The sequence below is a fragment of the Coccinella septempunctata genome, chromosome 4 (genome assembly GCF_907165205.1).
Source record: "Coccinella septempunctata chromosome 4, icCocSept1.1, whole genome shotgun sequence".
NCBI lineage: Eukaryota > Metazoa > Arthropoda > Insecta > Coleoptera > Coccinellidae > Coccinella > Coccinella septempunctata.
Genome location: NC_058192.1, coordinates 11,319,462 through 11,341,285, shown reverse-complemented (window position 1 = coordinate 11,341,285; position 21,824 = coordinate 11,319,462). Strand labels below are relative to the sequence as shown.

The 21,824-nt window shown below is 35.8% G+C and overlaps 1 non-coding gene across 1 annotated transcript; it reads left to right on the top strand.

Annotated features, from left to right (window-relative positions):
- Positions 1–7,345: 7,345 nt before the first annotated feature.
- Trnat-ugu lies at positions 7,346–7,417 on the top strand. Its single transcript has one exon. It is a non-coding gene; the product is annotated as a tRNA-Thr (tRNA).
- The last annotated feature ends 14,407 nt before the right edge of the window (positions 7,418–21,824 follow it).

Below are 21,824 nucleotides of genomic sequence, written 5' to 3'. Positions count from 1 at the left end.
GAGATAATTCTACAAAATAAAGTAATTCCTGAATTTCTAAATCGGTTGGTAGAACTGTTACTCAAGAAATATTTTACCCAGAAATATGGTTAATATGTTTAAGCCTGAGTTTATTGTTGCCATCTGCCAAACTTCACAACTTCTTAGAATGCCGATGTTGATTGCTCCCTGTCATAAACGAAAATGTCAGGACGTCAACGTATTCCAGAATCATAATTTTGCAATTGGAATAAATGTTATTGATTGTAAAAATTATGACCGCTTCGGCGGCGCCTTTGGATACAGCACCGACCACCATGTTGCAAGCCCCTCTGACCAAGGGCAATATAATCGCTTTTACAAAGTGACAGTCATAAAGTTGACGTCTGTGTCGTTTAGTCAACACTCGGGTCATACCCAGTATTTCCGCCGACTCTAATAAAGTCGGAAATACTGAAATATCTTCCGAAGAAGAACGTTATAAAAAAATGTTTTGACTTCAAAGAGATTGAGAGTATAATACTGGCAAATCCAAACAAGCTCATTGCTCATTCGATAAAAACAACTGTAAAATCTTACAAATTCTTCCGAAAGAAGTGGAACGGCTGTTGATGATTGTCGAAATCATCCAAAATAGCCGATTCCTACAATTATATGAACGTTTTTGTCATTTTTGTATATTTTAGATCTAGGACAAATTTCTCAAAAAAAAATTAGAAAAATAAACGTATAGCTTGTTTAAATTGTCACCCAACGCTGCTTTTCTCCTTGATAAATTCTTTATTCATTCATATAAATGCAATCCCAATTGAAAACAGTTATTTGTATCTAAACTAACCTCATGAAATCCAACAAACCTAGTCAAATCTGAATTTTTAGACAACACAGTAACTAAAATTTAGTAATTTTAGCGATTTAATTGAATCTTCAGCCTCTCATCAAGCCTTTATTTTTTGGGTCACATACTTGAAACACAAGAAATGAACGGATTTGTATTTGGATTGATCTGTGATAATTTCAAGTAATTTTACCACTGAAAACGATAACATTTTTCTAGTAGCTATCGGACCTCTGCATTCGTAGTGTTTCAAGTTTGCGACCCAAAAAATTCAATTAAATCGGTAAAATAATTAATACCGAATGAAATTAAATTTTTTTTGAAATTTTGGTTGCTGTGTCAAATTCAGATTTGACTTGGTTCATTGAGTATTGAAATCGATGGGAAAGTACGAGAAAAACCTTATTTCCTTTAGTTTTTTCTGCTTTTTTCGAAAATATTATCAATTTTGTGACATGTTGTTTTTTTTTGTGTTGGATCTTATTCATAGCGTCTTTCAGGCCGGACCTGAAAAAAAATTAGTTACTATTATGGACTATAGTTTTTGCGGAGAACAAACGTACATCAAAATATATAGGATGGTTCGAAAGTTGTGGGTAATGGAAGAAATAGATACAATCAGTAAAACACTCTGATGTATCTTCATTATGAAGAGAGATAGACCCTTTGAATATAGGTTCTTTGACTCAGCTCCGTGTCCTCTACCTATACCCTTAGCTTTCATTCATTTACCAATGAATCACCTTGTATACCGGGTGGCCCACCCCAGACCAGCGCTCATTTTGAGGGATTAAATAAAGATATTTTGAAAATCTTTTCTTGTGGTGTGTGTAGGGTGTTCAAAAGCACAATTTAAAATTATTGTCATATATACAGGGTCTTCGAAAACAAGTATATGGACCAAAGTTACACTTTTTTAAATGTAACACTCTGTATTTGATCTCAAAATGGAATGGCAAGCTCAAATTATGATGATTTTCTTAAGATCACTTTATACCTTAGAAGGACCATTTACGAGATAATGGCGAAAATGGTTTACTAGTTTTGAATCAGAAATCGAAAATTGCTCAGAAACTATCAGCTTTAGATGTAGGAAAATTTTATGAATATAGTTTCGAAATTAATTTTTACGTTCAACGAGATATAGAAATACCGGGTGTGCCATTTGAAATAAGAAAGTTTTCGACGATTATTTGTAGTTGATGTTTGAGAAATAACTATTATCACTCTGTATATTAACGAGTTGAAATTTTCTTTGATATGTAAGAGTAGCCAACTTGTCTACTCGAAATTTTTTTGTCTGTATAGCTGGCGTAACTAGTTTCTTTATTAATTGCTATTTAAAAAAACTCCATATTTTCGATTTTTCGCCATTATCTCGTAAAATGTGCTTCTGAGCTATAAAGTAATCTGAAGAAACTCTTCATAACTTGAGCTTGCCATTTCATTTTTGAGGTCAAATATAGGGTGTTACATTTAAAAAAGTGTAATTTTGGTCTATATCTTTGTTTTCGAACACCCTGTATATATGACAATAATTTTAAATTGTGCTTTGCGACATCCTACACACACCACAAAAAAAGATTTTTAAAATATCTTCATTTACTGTAGACAGTTATTGAAATCGACAAATTTTAAAAATTTAGTTATATCTTCAAGACAAATGAAGATATCGTGAAACAGTTTACAGTAATGGACTTTTCACGAAAATCGAGCCCAGGACTCCTTTCAACGTTTTTCCCTATCTAGTCTAGAAGTACACCAGAAACAGCCAAAATCAAGCAACTTTTGGGATAGTCATAGTAGAGTAGCTTGAGGCGGAAGACATACGTGAATTCCAAATTTAACCTAGCAATGATGCTTGGAATTATCCTATAATATCAGTACACGTTTTATCCGTGTCACTGTTAATCAATAAATAATCAACATCCTCCATCAAGGTCCTTCAGACCGCAAGTCAGCCTCGAACTGCTACAATTTTTCTGGACCTCTCGTTTCTTCGGACGCATGCGAGGCAGTACATCACCCACCGCGGCGGAAATGAGCCGAATTCCTCACGCACCCTGCGGATTAAATAATTGGAACAGGCCATTAATTTCATTGTTAGTGCAGGTGGAATCCAATGATACGACCGGGAGATTATGCCATGCCACTAGACGAACGCCGCTGATTTATTTTCGGAATTGCATGTGCATTATTCCTCTTGTTCTTCTTCACGGCCGTTAATCACGTGCCCGGTCAGTCTAGACAACAAATTGTTATCTGGCCGGTAATTTGCAAATTTCGATTCGGCGGTCGCCGAACTCGAAAATGAGCCGGAATTTTCTGAGAAAATTATTAAGATACATCGTTTCGTGGATTTAGATGCTGGGGATCACGCGAAGATTGGCTGGAAAATTGGAAATTCTCCTGCGGTCTTCTTCTACTGCTAAGGATGGTTGATTTTGAAAAAAACATCGATATATGAGAGCACCTCCTAGAAACACTGATGTATTTAACATCATTTTTAAAATATAATGATATATTTCAATTTCTTTTCGAAGTCTCTCATCTCATGATCTGACACAACATAGAACATAGAAGTTCATTATCATATTATTATCAATGAAAATAACCTGACAACTTGACCGAACTGGTTTTTGAGTTTTTTTTAGGTACACGACGTATATTATACAAGGTGAGTCTTTGATACGTACAAATATTTTAACACTAGATTGTTGAGGTTAAAAGAAACATTTTTTTCCCATACCATTTTTTCCGATTAGGCCCTGATAAAAAGATATAGCCTTTTTAAGTTTTCATAATGAGCTGTGCCACCCCTGCGGAAAAACAAAATTACCTTCAGAATAACTAGCTAAATCTCTGACACTCCTGTGCATCAAACTACTCGAAAATGGCGCATTATACGAGAGAAGATGAGGAATACTTATATTTCACAAAACGTTCAAATATTAATAGATGGCATCCAACTTAGTTACAAGAGTTGTGGTCTCAAGGGTTAAATTTTTGCTATTTCTATGGAACGTTATGGTCATAATGAGGAAACTGGAAGACGTGGGTGATTTGTGTTCGAAAAAGATTAATCAAATAAATGAAAAACCGAAATTCATTTCATTCGATAGAACCGTTTGTGAGATAAAACTAAAAATAAATTTTTTTATGGTTTTTCAACAGCCTGTATCTTTTAAACCAAGCCGATTCGGAAAAAAGAGTTGCTTTTGACCTAAAGAATGCCTGTAAAGGGTTCAAGTTTCAGATTTGTAACTTCAAAGACAAAAAAGTTGTGAGAACTTTTCGAAGTCGTCAAAATCTCATTGCTCGCTAATAACTCATAAAACGAAGAAGGTTTTCAATGGTCTCTGTTTCTCTGAAAAAGAGCTCGAAAATGTGTCATCTGTTTTCTTCTAGCTCTTATAGTTCTCGAGATCCCCTCAGTAGACAACGAATTTTGCCCACCCTATACACTGCGTTCAGTGAGTGCGTATGTATGTGCTGGAAAAAATGAGAGCACATTCTTCCTATTATTACAATTCCTGTGTTCATCCCAGTAACTATCATAATTGGTGAAACAAAAAAACATCAACAAAATTGTGAATATATAAAGTCCTGGGAGTGTCATTATTTTATTGCTCTTCAAACTGCCCCTGCCTATGTAGACTTGTAATTCACCCCCTACATAGTTCTCAATGCTTCTGAATAATGAAGACACTCTCTGCTTGTGAACTACTACCGTAGGATATCAAATTGAATTGATTGAAAATTTGAGAAATATGTCGATTTGATATTTCAGAACTTTAAGAGAGTAAAGAAGGTTGTTTAGTCTCTTTATAAGGGAATCACAATGTACACTCCAGTTTAAGTACCTACCCTCTTCGAAGCCATCCCCATTGGAGGGCGAAATGACGTAGTGGTTAAAACAGCTTGTTAGAGGTGTAATTTTACTGCCAGTCACATACCCATCGAAACATCGATATTAAAACTTCAGAATATGAAGAGATATCTAAACTGAACCTACATACTTCAAAAAAACATCGAAGCAACTGAGTTAACATCTATGTAATCATCGATGTTTCAAAAATATAGATAGGCTGTGACTAGAGTCCCGACTCGGGACTCGTGTCCAGTCCCGAGTGACGTCATTAAATTCGGGACTGATATTCGGTCCCGAACTCAACGATGCGCTGCACTGGTGCTTTGAAATTATTAAGCAGTGAAAGAAGTAGCGAAAATCATGAGCCTATGCCCAGTCAAATAGAAACAATGATTTATATTTCAATCGGGCATGTAGATATGAGTTGCTATAAAGGTAAATATGTTGTTGAAGAATATTTTATTTTCAAATCATCACATTTATAAGGAGAAAAAAGAGCAATCTTGAAATGAAACATTTAAGGTAAACATTTAAACAGAACCACTACCTTTACATTTTTGGCTAAATTTTCATACACTTCAAATAGAAATACATTTCATTGAGGTGCCGCAGCATTGTATCGTTATTTCGTATAGAATATCATACATTTCACAAATATATTTTTCAGCTTCCTTTCTCGATCACATTTTTTTAAATCAAGAATGGCCGTAAGGAAGAGGTTCACTTCTGAATCAAAAATTGTCTGGCAATTCCTCTGGATCAATTTACACTAAGCAATTCACAACTTTCTCACCAGTTAGCATACTTCGATGCTCCTTCCGTTCTCATATTCCAAGATAGTATTTCTCCTGTCTTTGCAATCTTGATTTTGAAAAAGCCCACACTATTTTTTGATAAGCAATCACTACTTGAATTTTGTCGCAACTATTCATAACTAATATTATACGATTCGCGAACATAACCTCAAAACTCTTTTACAATGTCGGGACTGGACAAGGATCCCGAGTAAGGACAAGAGACTTGTTTGGTGATTGAGTCATTTGATTTCGTCAGTCGGGACTGGACACAGATCCCGAGTCGGGACTCTAGTCACAGCCATATAGATATTATACCAACTATTACTACTGTTCCCAGTTTAATTCGAGAATAATCTGCAAATAAGTGTATGAAAAAAGGCGGAACAACATCATAAAATTCAATTCTCAATTTAGCTGTGGGATATTGATGAGGGAACATTTGATTACATCCACTCCCAGGTATCTGAGGAATATCAGAAAAATATTCCCAGAGGAAATACACATTTTTTACGACTCCATTTACTGAAGACAACCAATCATTCAAAACGTGACCAATAATCCGAAACAGGACTTGGTCCAACAATTAAACATGTACGAAACCAACGTCCACGTTTCACACGCATTTGAATAATAATAATGAAAATCGGCCATGATATGAGTCAGTATCTTTACTCCGCAACATCCCAAGACATCTCGATGGAGGTTGCGTGAGAATGGCCTTGACTCATTGAGCAGTATTTCAAGAATCTCCAGCGGAAATCATTTTACTTTCGGTTGCCGGACTTGGTGGCTATTGCTCCGGAAATACCTAGTTCGCCAGTGTTCTTCGTCCGAAATTACCATTCATCATCATATCTGGTCGATTTGGGGGAGATTGTTCGCTGGTATAGAGTAAAACGAGGTTTTTTGTGGTCGATTCGTTCAACCCATGAGTTACTGGGAGGAACGCTTCGAAGAACTGTGCCTATCTTTAATACAACGTTCATGAAGATCAACTGAATATGAATTACTTCTGGGTATTCCACTGATTTCAAATATAAATAATTTACCTTCCCTTGTTGTTCTACCGCTAGTTCGGTAGAATTCATAGTGTAGAATTCTAAATGCGAGATTTCTGAAAGTCTCGAATTTCTCTTGATATTGTAGTTGTAGAGATCACATTTGAAGTTGATATTTCCCTAGAGCGCATCCACCATATTGTAGAATTGAATATTTCAATCGTAGTAACAAACACTGGCTGTTCCAGTGATGACAATCAACAAATCAGCAGAAAAAATAATCAAATCCCATGTCAGATCAAGCTGAAACTTATCCAGTTTGTACACTAACAGGCTGAAGGAAATTTTCATCATTTTCATTCGAGAGAAATGATTAACCATAGTGTACCTACTTAATTTTAATTATTTTTGTATGATGAATGATGAATGTCTGAACATTGGAAAAACAAAAATAATTCCAATAAATATTCTGTATTATTATAGTTGAAGATATTAATATTATACAATTCCAGTCTTTTCTAATCTCTAATGAGGACCTGTCTTGATCAGTTCAGTAATCAGGGGCTCATCCAGGGGTGGGTACTGGAGGTAATTGGTACTCTTCCCCTCCCTCAGAAAGGAGTTTTCCCCACTGATACATCTAGGTGAACTAAAATCAATCACCCCCTCACCACCCCTCGCTGTCGCTCATTATCTTATAGATAATTTAGGTTGGTCCCCTAAAACTTGCAAGTAGTACCTTCCCCCCCAAATTCAGACTCTGGATGCGCCACTGTCAGTAGAAAAAGTAAGTTTTTCCCAAGTAATCATACAAAGTAGTTCTAAATTTATATAGTAATGTATCGACCTCCTTAATCACCAAGCCTCTTTAGCTCAGTGGCAGAGCACTGGTCTTGTAAACCAGGGGTCGTGAGTTCAATCCTCACAGGAGGCAGATTGCCGGTATACTTTTTATTAACTTTTGTGATATGAGATAGGAAACAATATTAAATATTTAATCATTAATTATAAATTCGATTCAATTGGGGTTTAAAAAATATATAAACCTACAATAAACCCACATATATATACATAGGGGAATAATGATTTACGATTTTTTTCACTCAATCTATTCCAATTTCTGTTCCACAATTTTTGCTCGTAAAATATGTGAATCATATCATGGCATACTCATATTATAATGTTTGTTCCCATCAATAAAAAATTTTTTATACGAAATGTTGGCGACTTTCTGGTATGTGATTTGAAAATATGTATTGAAGTTTTCATAAATTCAGGATAAGATGAAATGAGAAAAAGTGAATTTTCAAGATGGTAAGTACATTATACATTTATAAGATTATGAATTTGGTTTATTGAAACAAAAACACAAATTGATTAATCTGAAACAATGAACTTTTATTATTCACAAATTTCAGCAAATTTATTGAAATTAACAGACCTGAAACAATGAATGGACAATTTTTTAAAGATAATAGCGTCGATGTGTTTGAATGTACAACGTGAATTTATTTTATGATCTTTGTGCATACACATATTTTTACTTAAATGGATATTCTTCATTTTCCCTCATAGATAGGGTGTTTGTCATGAAGGATATATTCAGCTAGAATCCTTCAAATCCATATTCTCTGAATTCTACAAAATGAAAGAATTTTTAAATTCTTTGAAAAAAAATCATAATGAAGAGGTTTCTAAGACATTACCCTGGGGGTCACCAAATTTGAATCCCAAGTAATCATCGGCATGTTAATCTTCCGCATAAATTTTTCGTGAACAAAGAAAAAAGGATTTGATACGCCAATGGTTCACTACTCTTGGCCCTTTTCGAGTTTCATTCAGCCTCGCAAAGTTTTCATTGATGCTGGAGTACGAGTCGCGGTAAGCGCCCTCCCTTCCCCCCACACTTTCACTTTTATCCTCCATACGCGATCTAGACCAGCTGTGCGCCGTTATCATTAATAAATTTCCGCTGAATATTTCCCGCGGATTTTTCCAGAGAGGCCAGAGAAAACCCTTTAGCTCCCTCACATGAGTAATACGCTATATTTCATCTCTGCGTAAGTGCTTTTGAAATTCTCCCCAACTAGATTTCGAATACTCGAAGTTTTTAGGTTCGCCACAGTTTCGAGGATTCTTATGATTACCTTCCCCTTAGACAGTAATCCTTGGGATGAATCACGATCTGTAAACTGTAACTGTAAAGTTAAGAAATTGTGAGGCTGTTTTTTTCAGTTTTTTCACCAATTTTTCAACTATTAGAAATCTAAATGTTTACTCACTTATTTAATTCATACTTTTGCCCATTTCATTATGAGTTTCACAGTTTCAGATGAGCAAAACAGTACAAAATCAGTTCACTTAAAGAATTGAAAAAGCAAAGTTCAGTGAAGAGTATGGCCTCCTCAAACATCAACCACAGTCTGACAAGGCCTTTGCATACTTTTGATCAGATTGTTAAAGTACCATTGACCAATTTCTCTCGATAGTTGAGGTAATGTCTGATGATGTCTGAGTTCTTGAAGTGTATGTGAGGTGGTTGATAAGTACCAAAGCTCTTTGTAACTGATTCTAAGCGTGTTCAATGGTATTGAGGTCTGCAGGTTCAAAGGCTTGATTCTACCAGTACTCGAAGGCTCTCCACGGTTAGACAAAGTCAGAAACTCCAGCTTCTCACCTTTGTTTGCATGCCCAAACAATATCTGGATTCATCACTAAAGATAATCGACATATTCTTTCGTACCCTTCTAATTCTATAGACGAAAATGTTAGTGGTTTGTAGGGCTGGGTGACAGTAAAAGATAATGTTATTTCATTCAAGGTCGCAATTCAGCTGCTCTCTGCACCAAGCTAGTCTATCATTTCGGTGCCCAGGAGTGAGGGGTAGGACAATCTGAGGACGGTATAAAGTACTTGAGTAGATCAAGCAAAGATATATGAACAAGAAATTGTAGGGGTGAAAACTCAACTAAGTGAAAATCAAGTAATCCAGTTTAGATTTCCATCAAATATCGGTCATATCAATTCAACACCAAGGTGCTAAGTTGAAGTGTACACGTACAAAGAAATCCAATTTCCATCACAAAAAGTACCCACTCGAGAATAACACTAACTGCAATAATGTTCAAAGCACTAATTGCATCTGAAAGAAAATTTCTGTTTAACTTACCACCTGAAGATAGGCACTCCTCTATTTACACCTGCTAGGCCTGTTTGAATCCTATTGTCATTAGCACATTTATTATTTATTGATTCCTATCCCCTAATCTTAAGTATGGTGCACACCTATTTCCATTGATAAGATACCTTCAGTTACAAGTACCTCTTGTGGCAAAATTCACCAAACAATAATTTACACTACAGCACGACAATGAAATCAATAGATTAGATGCGGTTATACACTTACCTAGGCAATTTAAATCCTATTACCATTACCGCATTTACTTTTGCAATGAATACTTGTCGAGTTGGGTATCACTTTTGAGAAGAGGTACACCTACACCTCTTCCTATTGATAAGAAATCGTTAGTTATGCCTAGGTACTTTCAACACCTTTAGTGATACCATGAACCAAACCCTAATAAGCACCGGAGCACAACAGGTTCAAGAGAGAAATACAATTTGTTACCGAATAATAAGTTTCAACTCGACTGAGACACCCACTTAATAAACTCCACAACCCATCAAATGAACTCTTATATGAAAATGCCAACATAAAGTCAATCAAGGAAAGACTAGAGAAAATGAATAGAAGATTTGCACAAAGATTGAAAGAAATAGAGGATGTCGAAATCATATTCCACAAGGACCCCCCGGTAACTAACCCATCCAGAAAATTTCCAACTCGAAGTGTGATGGTCATACTATCAGAGCTGCAGTGAAAAAACCACGTAGAAATAGAATGGATTTTTTGTATTCGTATAATTCACTAGGCTGAAGGACTTCGGTCGATGGCCATCAAAGAACAGTTATTATTATTATTATTAATAAGTTTCTGCATTAAATATTATTCACATCATAAGAGTATTATAAAATTTTGGGTACATCTCCCACTGTGTAGTAAGAACCCCATTAACATTCTTGGGGTTAGCTAGGACAAAATACGAACGAAAAGATGAGGTGCTACTTTTCAGTAGCAGTAGATGCTGCTTTCTAGTATTAGGAGCTGAAATAAGTTACACAATGCTATACAAACAAGGATTGATGATTCTGAGATAAAACATAAGGTTCTCATAATTTTGTCTAGAGAATCTGTTACCAAATTTTGTTGCATTAATTTCGGGACACCCTGTATATTTTCCTGGCTGTATTGTTGATCCAACAAAGTCGAAAGGTGCAACATATATCTGAAAAAAAATCTTTCAAGATCCCTTATCGTCCCTATCGAAAGAAATAAAAGGGTAAACCTCTTATTTACTTGTTTGAGAGAAGATGAAGGTGTAAGTAGAATTGTAAAATGTTTCAAAATATTCAGACTTACGCCTACAAAACATAAGCAATATTGGACGAAGCCTGCTTCTGAGAACATTTCAAATTATGTCGCACAAATATCACCGTTAATTCCAACAATAATTGTTCCTTGCATCGGTACAAAGCACCATCGATAGATCTTCAAGTTCGAAACTGAATGTTTTTTTCGAGGAAACAATCACGGCATGAAACTATGTCACATCTCAACGCCCGCACTCCAGCATTTATCCCAATAACTCATCACAAAAACCCGTCTAGGACTCTCGGGAGTTGTTTTTGTCGGCAAACAGGAAAGTTGAAAGAAAGTTGCCACCGCAAAAATGAACCAGGAACATTTCATCCTCAACCTTGTTGTGGAAGGTTAGGGAGCGGGTTAGCCGATGACGGAATAGGGACCATCTGATGTTGGGACAGGCGGGAAGAGGGCAACCGACACGTGCTGTGTTCTTCGGATTTTCTCGTCTGGTTCGTTTTCGATTGACATAATTGCTATAATCGTCAGGAGGTGCTCCCTGAAGGGATTTATGACGATGAGAGTATGACTTTTTGGTACAGGAGAATGGAAATTCTATACTCCATTCACTTTTATTTTAGCACTCGGTTGGCCATGGAAATTTGACACATTTCACTAGGTATAGTACGAAAATGTGGGGTTATGACGCTTGTCATAAATTGATTTGTTTCAAATCAACGCTATGTTGCCCGTTCTACGTAAAAGTTTCTGTTATTACGTATTTTATCACAATGTCGAATCTCTTCGGAAAATATGTGACGAACATTATGAAGTTTATACAAACTGATTGAAGGCATACCAAATCCAGTTATTTGCAATGGAAAATACAAGAGATCAGTATAATATCATAATATGCACTAGCTTGAGGAGAGTTAATGTTCGTTATCTTCTTTAGCTAAAGTTTGAATACGTTACATCAGTTGTAGGTTTCAAAAATATTAACCCGAAGATGAAATGCATATGATGCAGTGGTTGGGAATGGGTATCTCTCGAAGGAATTAACAGATAATTACAAGAATGTTGAATTCTTCAACAAAAATCATCTTGCATCAATGGAAGTAAAAGGTAAAAGGGATTAAAGAAAGTTTCAAGTCAAGATGAACTTCACCTTTGAGCAAAAATTCCACATGAATAAACAATTAACAGGAAAACTGGCTCGTATTTTAGGCTGTTTATCTTAATACTTTTATATAATAATAATGATCATGTACTTATTGGTACCTCAAGACATTTACAATCTATAGGACAAGTCAAATGAAAAATATAAAAATCAGTTTTCGGGAACTTATTCTAAGATGACATTCATCGAAAATCCTATAGTAACTTTTCGCATTAATTCACCCAAACATAAAATTCTCAAATGCCACCACTTTTTTGGGTCTTCCAATAGAAGGAAATTCTTTGTCATCCTCTTCATTCACAATCTATCTGATTGTGGAAATATTCAGCTGAAATATAAGTCGTTTAGATTAAGATGAAACATTATATAAATTCTCTCACATTGAATATGTTCGCTACCGTCTGACGTATTGTGGATTTTAGAATATCAGGTATAACTATTTGAATGAGCGGACCTGAATTCTAAGTAGCACCTTCTGAAACCCTGTCTCTTTTTTCAATCACTTTCGGCATTTTCGTAATAAAAATTGATGTTAGTTGTGGCAACAGCTTTATGACATTAACGACATTTCATGAGTGCCAACCTTACTCCGTTCTACTGACAAAAACTTGAGAAAGCCAACCGACTGCTAAAATAAATGTGAATGGAGTATACTTAGTTGTTTGTGCACATCTAGAAATTAGGAAGATTTTTGGTGCATAAGGTCCCTGATATGCATACATATTTCCTACCTTCGAATGCTGTGGTGGTACAGCTTAGCCCCAGAATATCAACCTTCAAGAATCCATAGCCTACTTGACGACGAATTTTTTGAACCCGATGAAGATTTTCCCCCACTTCTAGGGGCAACATCAGGCCTCTCCACTCAAACTTCCTTCCTTGGAATAAGAACCTGTTAATCATTAGGATATTTCTGGAGTGAAAGTTGGGGAATCAACCCGCGTCAGGCAGAAGAGTAACAGGTTGCTGGTTGATCCTTACCCTTGCCCGAATCCTTTGAATCCCTTTTCTTAAGTCTGGTCCCGGGTGGGTCGACCCTGCAAATTCGCCGCCACCATTGATATGTATGTATAACTCGAAAAAGTGCAAGTGCCTGCGGTCCCGGTTTGGGGTAGGTCGGGGGTGGGATTCTAGAATTTGAGGGAAAGGTTTGTTTGGGTGGCGGCATCATGTCGGAAATGTTTTCGGGTCGAGGTTTGGATGAACGGGCGGTTCATTTCGGGTCGCGTTGAAAAAAGTTCGGATCCCTCACGGGGGTTCATTTATGAATACGCAAATTCTATGATTTCTTTATTTTCATTGGTTTACCAGAAAAAGTGATTATGCAATTGGTCGTACGTAGGTTACCTTGATAACTACATATTTAAAGCCTTTATTTCTTAACAGAAATTTCAAGCGGAAGTTCACCCAAAGGTGTTCTACCCCTTAACCCTTATTGTTACATGAAGAAAAAATTTAAAGGGTGAGTTTTTGACTCGTAAAAATATATTAACAGTAGATTCTTGAGGTCAAAAGAAACACTTTTTCCCTTTACCATTTTTTCCGAATGGGCTCGGTTCCAAAGATACAGGGTGTTGAAAAATGATAAAATAATGGCATTTTTAGTTCTTCTTCTCGCAAACAGTTTTATCGTTTGAAATGAATTTCGGAATATAGTTTTTCATTTATTTGAGGAACCTTCTTAGAACACAAGATATCTCCCACGTCTTCCAGTTTTCTCATTATGTATTACGTACCATAAAATACCAAAAATTCAAGGAAATCTTGAAACTAAGTTGGACGCCTATCTAATGAATATTCGAACGTTTTTTAAAATGAAAGTATTCTTCATATTTTCTCGCATCATACAGTGTGTCCCAAAACTAGTGAATCAAACGTCACACCACGATAGAGTAGATCAAATACTATCGAATGACACCAACATTAATTGAGCGAAAATGTACTGTTACCAAAAAAACCTAACCTGAAATTGTCGATTTTCGGTCTATTTTTCTAATCACAGGGCCAATTTGTGATTAAGGACAGCGTTTCACCCATATTATCACCCCTATAGAGGGGTTCATTCTGAGTAAAAAAAAAATATGTAGAAAAAAGAATTGTATTAATTTACTTAGGTTTTCGATTGACTACTTGAAATAATTTTTATTAGGTGTAATAAAACAACAATCTAGGATTAATATACTTTAAAATCGCTATCCTTTTTCAAAAACTGGCCCTGTGATTGAGAAAAATAGTTCGAAACTCGGCAACTTTAGGTATTTTCATAAAATTCTGAATATTTTGGAAAAGGTACATTTTCGCTGAACTAATATTGGTATCATTCAATAGTATTTGGTCTACTCTATCGTGGTGTGACGTTTGATTCACTACTTTTGTGTATTTTCTTAGGAAAAGCAGGATTTCCTACGACAAACCGTTATTACAAAAAAAAAACGGATTGTTCGAATTCTATCGAAAAAAATCTATAAGAACGGGAATTTAGCTTTAAATTACAACCACCATTCATTCTCTCCTATAGCATCGATGCTTTCACTTCGATACATATATCGGGATAACAAAGGAGGATGCACACCCTTACCTTCTATAAAAAACACACGTGTTTGAATTTCTCACGGTTACCGAAAACCTTAACATCTCTCTTCTAATGGATAAAAATAAGTGTGTTCCAATTTTTCATTGAAATCGAGCTAGTTTTTTTTAGCGGTCGCCATCCACCACAATTGACTCCGTCCAGTCATCCACCCTAGGAACGATCCAGATAATGGTGCTGTTTACCTTTTCCCTCCCTAATTTAGGAGAATAACGCATGCAAAATGTGAGGATTTATAAGTTAAGTATAAGGTTCGCTAAACCGCATCTCGGAAACTTCTTCTTGATCCTTTTGAAGCTGCACGCTCCCATTCATCGCTGCCCTATATTGATTTACATAATGCACGAAATGGCTGCAGAAAAGACATTTCGCTTTTTTATGTTGGCCTTCTTGGCTTTCTGAATACCTTATGAACATTTTATCATGCGAGAAGCAGAACAGCTGCTCGTATGTTGATCATGTTAGATTTATTCATTCTTAAAGTCCGTATTACGACCTATAAAAATTGATTTCTTGTAGTGGCCGTAACGTATTTTACGCCCTTTGTGGTTGCGAAAAATTGGAATTTATATCGGGGATGCGTGTTTGTTTTGTGGCGGTTTTCGCTTCAGCTGCTCGATCTCTGTTAGTTGGGGGATGAGTTCTTTGAGTTCTTTACATTTCATTTCATCCAAAATTCAGGAAAACGTTGTCAGTTCCACAAATGCTTCCTATTTCAATATAGTTAGAAACATTATAACTCCAGCTAAAACATAAGATCTTTGAAAATATTATCAATTTGATGCAATCAGAAAACAATGCTTTGATCGGAACACTTCACCGAAACCTATTACGAAACGAATTAGTCTTCCTTTGCCAAAAGTTAATGACAGAATTATTACCCACTAGAGGTAATAATTTTACGGCCCCTCCACAACAATTACGTGTAATAACCAGTAAATTCGGCCTACGGTTTAATATATACTGGCCTTCCCTGAAAACTGTCGAAACCTAGGTGAAATTTAGAAGGCCCAAACGGCTCATATTATTTCGTATCTAATGGATATGGCCTTTGTAAAACATGTAATTCAAACGAAATTTTCGTACGAACAATATTTGCGAATCATCCTTCCTGATTTACTGCTTGATCTACTTAGTACCCCAGAAGGTTAGCGAAAGAGTTGATATGACCTTACGTGGCCCAAGGGTTCCACATTTACACCTTATATCATGCAGACCCTTCTCTCTATTAGTCTATTAGATCTGTTAATTTTCATAGCTTTGGGAGGAATATATACGAAGTAAACGATAATGTCCGAATGGAAAGAGAACTCTTCAATAAATAAAATTGAGTAGCTAATCACGAATTTTTTTTTCAATTTCATTGTAGGTAGGTGCTGAGACCAAAAGTTCAATAGTGTCAAATTATCCTGTTATTATATCAAACATTTCTATTTGGAGGTATAAAGAAATAAAGATTGAATTGTAAACAAGAAAAAGAAGTCTTCTGTGAGAGATATAAAAATAGACAATTAAATTTACATACAAGGGGTGGTTTCATTCGAGTTTTTTTTGCCACAGAGGAATTGTTCATTAGGTTTTGAGTGAAATGAAAGTGTACTTGAAAAGTAATAAAAAATTCCAAAAAGGATATTTCTGAAATATTTCTGAGTTATTTTGAATAAGGATGCCTCATTTTCAGTTTATACAAAAGAATGAGAGATAAATGAAAGCTTGTAGCTTGAACAACCTTTCAATCTTCTATATGCAGCTTTGAATCATTTTATAATAGGCACCTGTATAGTGAAATGTTAGAGAAAATTAGAGATGGGTTTTCTGTGTCACTCTCTGATGCAAATTGAGATTTCATAGCTTCAGATCATCATGAGAACGTTTATTCCACATAATAATTCAAACAGCGGTACTCATTGAATTTGAGCATGCTGCTGGCAGAATGAATGATGCAATTACGTGTGGGCAAATGAGAAAATCATCAAATAAGTCCGAGCCGCACACTGCAATTCGTTATAAACTACATTGTATAAGGTCAGTTTGTTAGAGTAATTCGATATTGCAGATTGTATCATTTATCCAGATAATCTGCCCCAGTCAAAACAAGTGCAAATAAAGTGGTTATTAAAACTTACGATTGGCAAATTCCATGGGAAATAATTTCGCGCTGAATGCGAAGCCGAATTCAAGGATATCGGTCTATGTATGTAACAATTAGTGCAGGAGAAGTCTCATCTTTCAGGGACTTCTATGAAATGTTAAGCCATGTTGTTACCGTTACATAAATGGCTCATGAGTTTAGTCAAATATTAATGCATGATAATATGAAAAAGGGGATCAAACGAATGATTTTTCCAATGTTTGCTCGTTTATTTCTTCAGTAGCAATAATTCAAATGAATTTAATCATAATGGGAAAAAAATACAAACTTTCGATATTTTTTAGCATTATTTCACGTAGTTCGTCAAATAAAAATGTAAGTCGTGTTCTGAAAATCAATATTCTCTAATTATGGGCATGAAACTGGCAGTGTCCCTACTCGTTATCACTTTTATTACACGCATATCAGATTCCCGTTCAATAAGTTGAATGGTTTCAAAATTTCAGTGATTTATGGGATCTGTCAAAAACTCGATAAAATTTATATATACTCCATTCACTTTTATTTCAGCAATCGGTTGGCCATGGATATTTGACACATTTCACTCACGAAAATGTGGGGTTATGACGTTTGTCAAAACATTTTTGGGTTTTAAGTCAACGCTATGTTGCCCGTTCTACGTAAAAGTTTCTGTTATTACGTATTTTATCACAATGTTGAATCTATTCGGAAAATATGTGACGAACATAATTGAAGTTTATACAAACTGATTGAAGGCATACCAAATCCAGTTATTTGCATGAAAAATACAAGAGATCAGTATAATATCATAATATGCACTAGCTTGAGGAGAGTTAATGTTCGTTATCTTCTTTGGCTAAAGTTTGAATACGTTACATCAGTTGTAGATTTCAAAAATATTAACCCGAAAATGAAATGCATATGATGCAGTGGTTGCGAATGGCTATCTCCCGAAGGAATTAACAGATAATTACAAGAATGTTAAATTCTTCAATAAAAATCATCTTGCATCAATATAAGTAGGTAAATGAATTTGAAGGAAGTTTCGAGTCAAGATGAACTTCACCTTTGAACAAAAATTTCACATGAATAAACAATTAACAGGACAACTGGCGCGTATTTGTGGCTGTTCATCTTAATACATTGATAAAATAAAAATAATTAGGTATTTATTGGTTTTTTGAGACATTTACAATGTATAGGACAAGTCAAATGAAAAATAGATGAATCAATTTTCGGGAACTTATTCTACGATGACATTCATCGAAAATCCTGTAGTAAACTTTTCGCATAATTCACGCAGACATAAAATTCTCAAATGCCACCACTTTTTCGGGTCTCCCAATAGAAGGAAATTCTTTGTCATCCTCTTCATTCACAATCTTTCTGATTGTGGAAATATTCAGCTGAAATATAAGTCGTTTAGATTCAGATGAAACATTATATAAATTCTCTTACATTGAATATGTTCGCTACCGTCTGACGTATTGTGGATTTTAGAATATCAGGGTATAACTATTTGAATGAGCGGACCTGAATTCTAAATAGCACTTCCTGAAACCCTGTCTCTTTTTTCAATCACTTTCGGCATTTTCGTAATAAAAATTGATATTAGTTGTGGCAACGGCCTTATGACATTAACGACATTTCATGAGGTCCAACCTAACTCCGTTCTAGTTACAAAAACTTGAGAAAATTATTTCATGGCCAACCGACTGCTAAAATAAATGTGGATGGGGTATATCTATGGAAATTTTTAGAGGGAAATTTTATCTGAAATCGCGACCAAAAATATTTAGCAACTAGTTCAAGTTCAAGGGAGATTCGGTGGAAGGTTTTTTGAAATTGAACAAAAAAAAAGATACCTTCATATCGAAGCTGAAAATGCGTTATTGCCAAAAACGAACCAAACTACTGAAAAATTAAATTTATGGCAATACATAATTGGAAAAGACTAATTCGATATTTTTCCAGTTTTCTTCTCAGAGGATCCACTCGTTGATTCCACATTGTTAAAACCTAATCAAGAAGAACTGACGAACTTGGGTACAAACCCATCATCAACCAGGACCATAACGATCATTCGCACACAATTTCAGAACGGGGCCATTCCACAAACAACCCGAGAACATCAACGAAATCGATTCCAGTCAACCCTAACATCATCAACGCCATTCTTCCTCCATTTCCGCTCAGGTGCGACCGTCTCCTACCATTTAAGCACAACAACAATCGGAATATTAAAAGTAACTCATTTCTACATTTCGCCGCATAAAAACACACATTATTCCCCCCCCATACGAACCGTCCAATTTCCAAGACGCAATATCAATTTTTTCCGAAGGGCGCATAGTTATTAATCAGGGCGATATTAGGAGTACGTGATTATTTTTGAATTCTCGTATAATTTTATGGAGCAACAGGTTTTCTCTCTCGTGGCGCTTGTGACGTCACGGGGTGAGGGGGTGGTTCGGCAAACCAGGGGCGGAGAGGAATGCTAGAGCGAAATTTGGTCAAGTGTGGTGTGAAACTAGTTTTTCACGCACGTTTCTTGCAGGGATTTGTGGACTATTCGTGTATATAAAGGAAGAGGTTTCGATAAAGTGAACTATGGTCTTTTAAATCCTTCAAATTACTCATTTATCAGGGTTATAAATGTATAAAAATGTCACCCAAGACTTCGACATTTTTTGTGAAAGATCTTCTGCGGTTCATAAGGCAAATTTTCGATTTTTCTATATGTATTATCAATGGCGGTCATTTATACATAGATTCGGATTATAATAGGTGGCCGTATTTTCTTATATATTTATTGTAGATAAACGCTAAAAGTTTTCTCTCTATTTTCTTCTATTATCCCACAAAAATCTTTCTTCTTGTTAGAACGTTGTAACTTTACTCAAAATGAGCTTTTCAGGATTGAATTGTACATTTGTTTATGTATGTTATGCGTTCCAGCTTTGTGCCTGCCAGCACTGAATCATATACACAACACATATTCACAAAAATACAATGCTTTTGTTACTTCTTAAGATCGACCCAATTGATAGAGTGAAACTGTATAGGGATAATTTCATTTCCCTTCTTCATTTGCCTTTTCAATCACTTATATCGATCCTCATATAAATACATTACAGTACCCAAATGAAGGTACAGTCTGTTGCACCCTACCCAGTTAGAGAGGGTAAATGTGTCTGCATACTTGGGCCGAATTGCATTTGTCCACTGCCAATGATCTTACGACAGCTTAACTATCACTATTTTTACTGACCTTCTTTTCTAGCCACTGTCAGGAAGGTGACTGGCAAAAATTTAGGCAAGGAATGCTCATGATGATCCGCTCAGACTGGCAAAAAGCTGTCAGCAGCCTGCAACTGTAGACTCTTCTGGTTCTGGTGCCGTCAAGGTGTTTGAAAAGTAGATATGCTTGTGGCACAGCCTGTGATCTCTGCTAGAAAGCAGATCTTTGAAGGTTCTTGCCTTGGTCCTTGTAACGACCAGATCAGTTCTTATGCCCAGTACCTCAATATCTATATTAACTGTGAAAGATTTATTCATTACATACGCCTGCGTCAGCCGAACTAAGCAGAAAATGGAACAGCTAAAAATAGCCCAAGTTTGATCACTTAAAACTTCGACATAACTTTGGTGATACCGCATTTTTACTCCAAGATGCAAATCCTTGGCCTCTATTCCTCTGGTACTAGTTTTTTTAAATCTCTTCCTGTTTTACAGGGTGTGAATGTAAGATTAGATTTCCATTTTTAGTGAAAATTTTGGGAAAAGTACAAGGCCTCACACAGTTTCTTTTTATGCTTGGCAGATTGCTTGGTCAACACCTCGGAATTTCTTTGTGATTTCTTGGTTTACTATGGAATTATCGCCATAAATAAATATTGACAGCTCTAAGACGATGTCGGTTTGAATTTGAATAAAACTCAACCCGCAAGCTAGAATAAACCTGGAGGATGGATTAGCTGGGTGATTTTTTTACTTCGAACCCAAGGGTGCTTGGAAAATTCTGTGATAAAAATTTGCAGAGAGGTTTCCAAATAAACGTTCTTTTTCAGTAGGAAGTTGTGGGGTTAATCAAGGATCATTTTCACTGAATTGTCGAAAACTTCATCAACAGAACGATTTTCTCAAAAATGCAGTTCATTCTGGCCAATCATCAGCATTTCATTTCACTATTTTCTAGATTGATCCTATCTGAGAAAAAATTGTAACGTAGGTATGTTGACGCGTTAGCACGCTTTATTCTATCTGAAGAATAGAAAAAATGATTGATGAGGAATTAAGATAGAATTTACAGGGATTAAGTTGATAGTAGACAGATGCAGAATATGGTAAGCAGTATAGGATCCTTTGGGAATGTGTGTGTAAAAATATTCATTTTTGAAATGTTCCTATCGAAAATGATGTAGGGGAAGGATATTCATCATTAAAATCTGACTCGAGACAATGAGCCACATCTCGATCGGATCGTGATGAAGAATCCGGTCAAGAATCAATCTTAAAAAAAAAAGATTTTTAATCAGTACGAGTGTAGGCGTTCAGTGAACGCTCGGTTACGGTGGTACCATCGTTCAGGAACCACCTCCGCCTATGGCCGGTGCATCTACTGCACAAAACTGGCTTTTAGAAATAGAGATTTACAAACTATACTACCAGTCCAGAAGACGTTGGGCCCTGTACGAAAAAATGCACTTCGTTTTCGGCACACTAGAAACACCATCATCTCCCTCACCATCAAATATGTTGTGCGAGAGAATGTCAGGTGTTTCGGAGATACGATGCGGATAGGGAAGTACGGCAATGGATTTCGATTTCCGACAATTTGAAAGGTGCTATTCAGATTGTTTTGATCATTTTTTTTTCGTCAATTCGAATCCCGAAACGTTTTTGTAAAGAATCGAATGGTATCATTCACTCTACTATATAAATTATATAGTGATATTATCTCCATGAATTTTTTTATTTCTCAGCTTGGTTTCTAGCTTGAAGGGGTTGGAGATTAGGGTTTGAAAATTTAGAA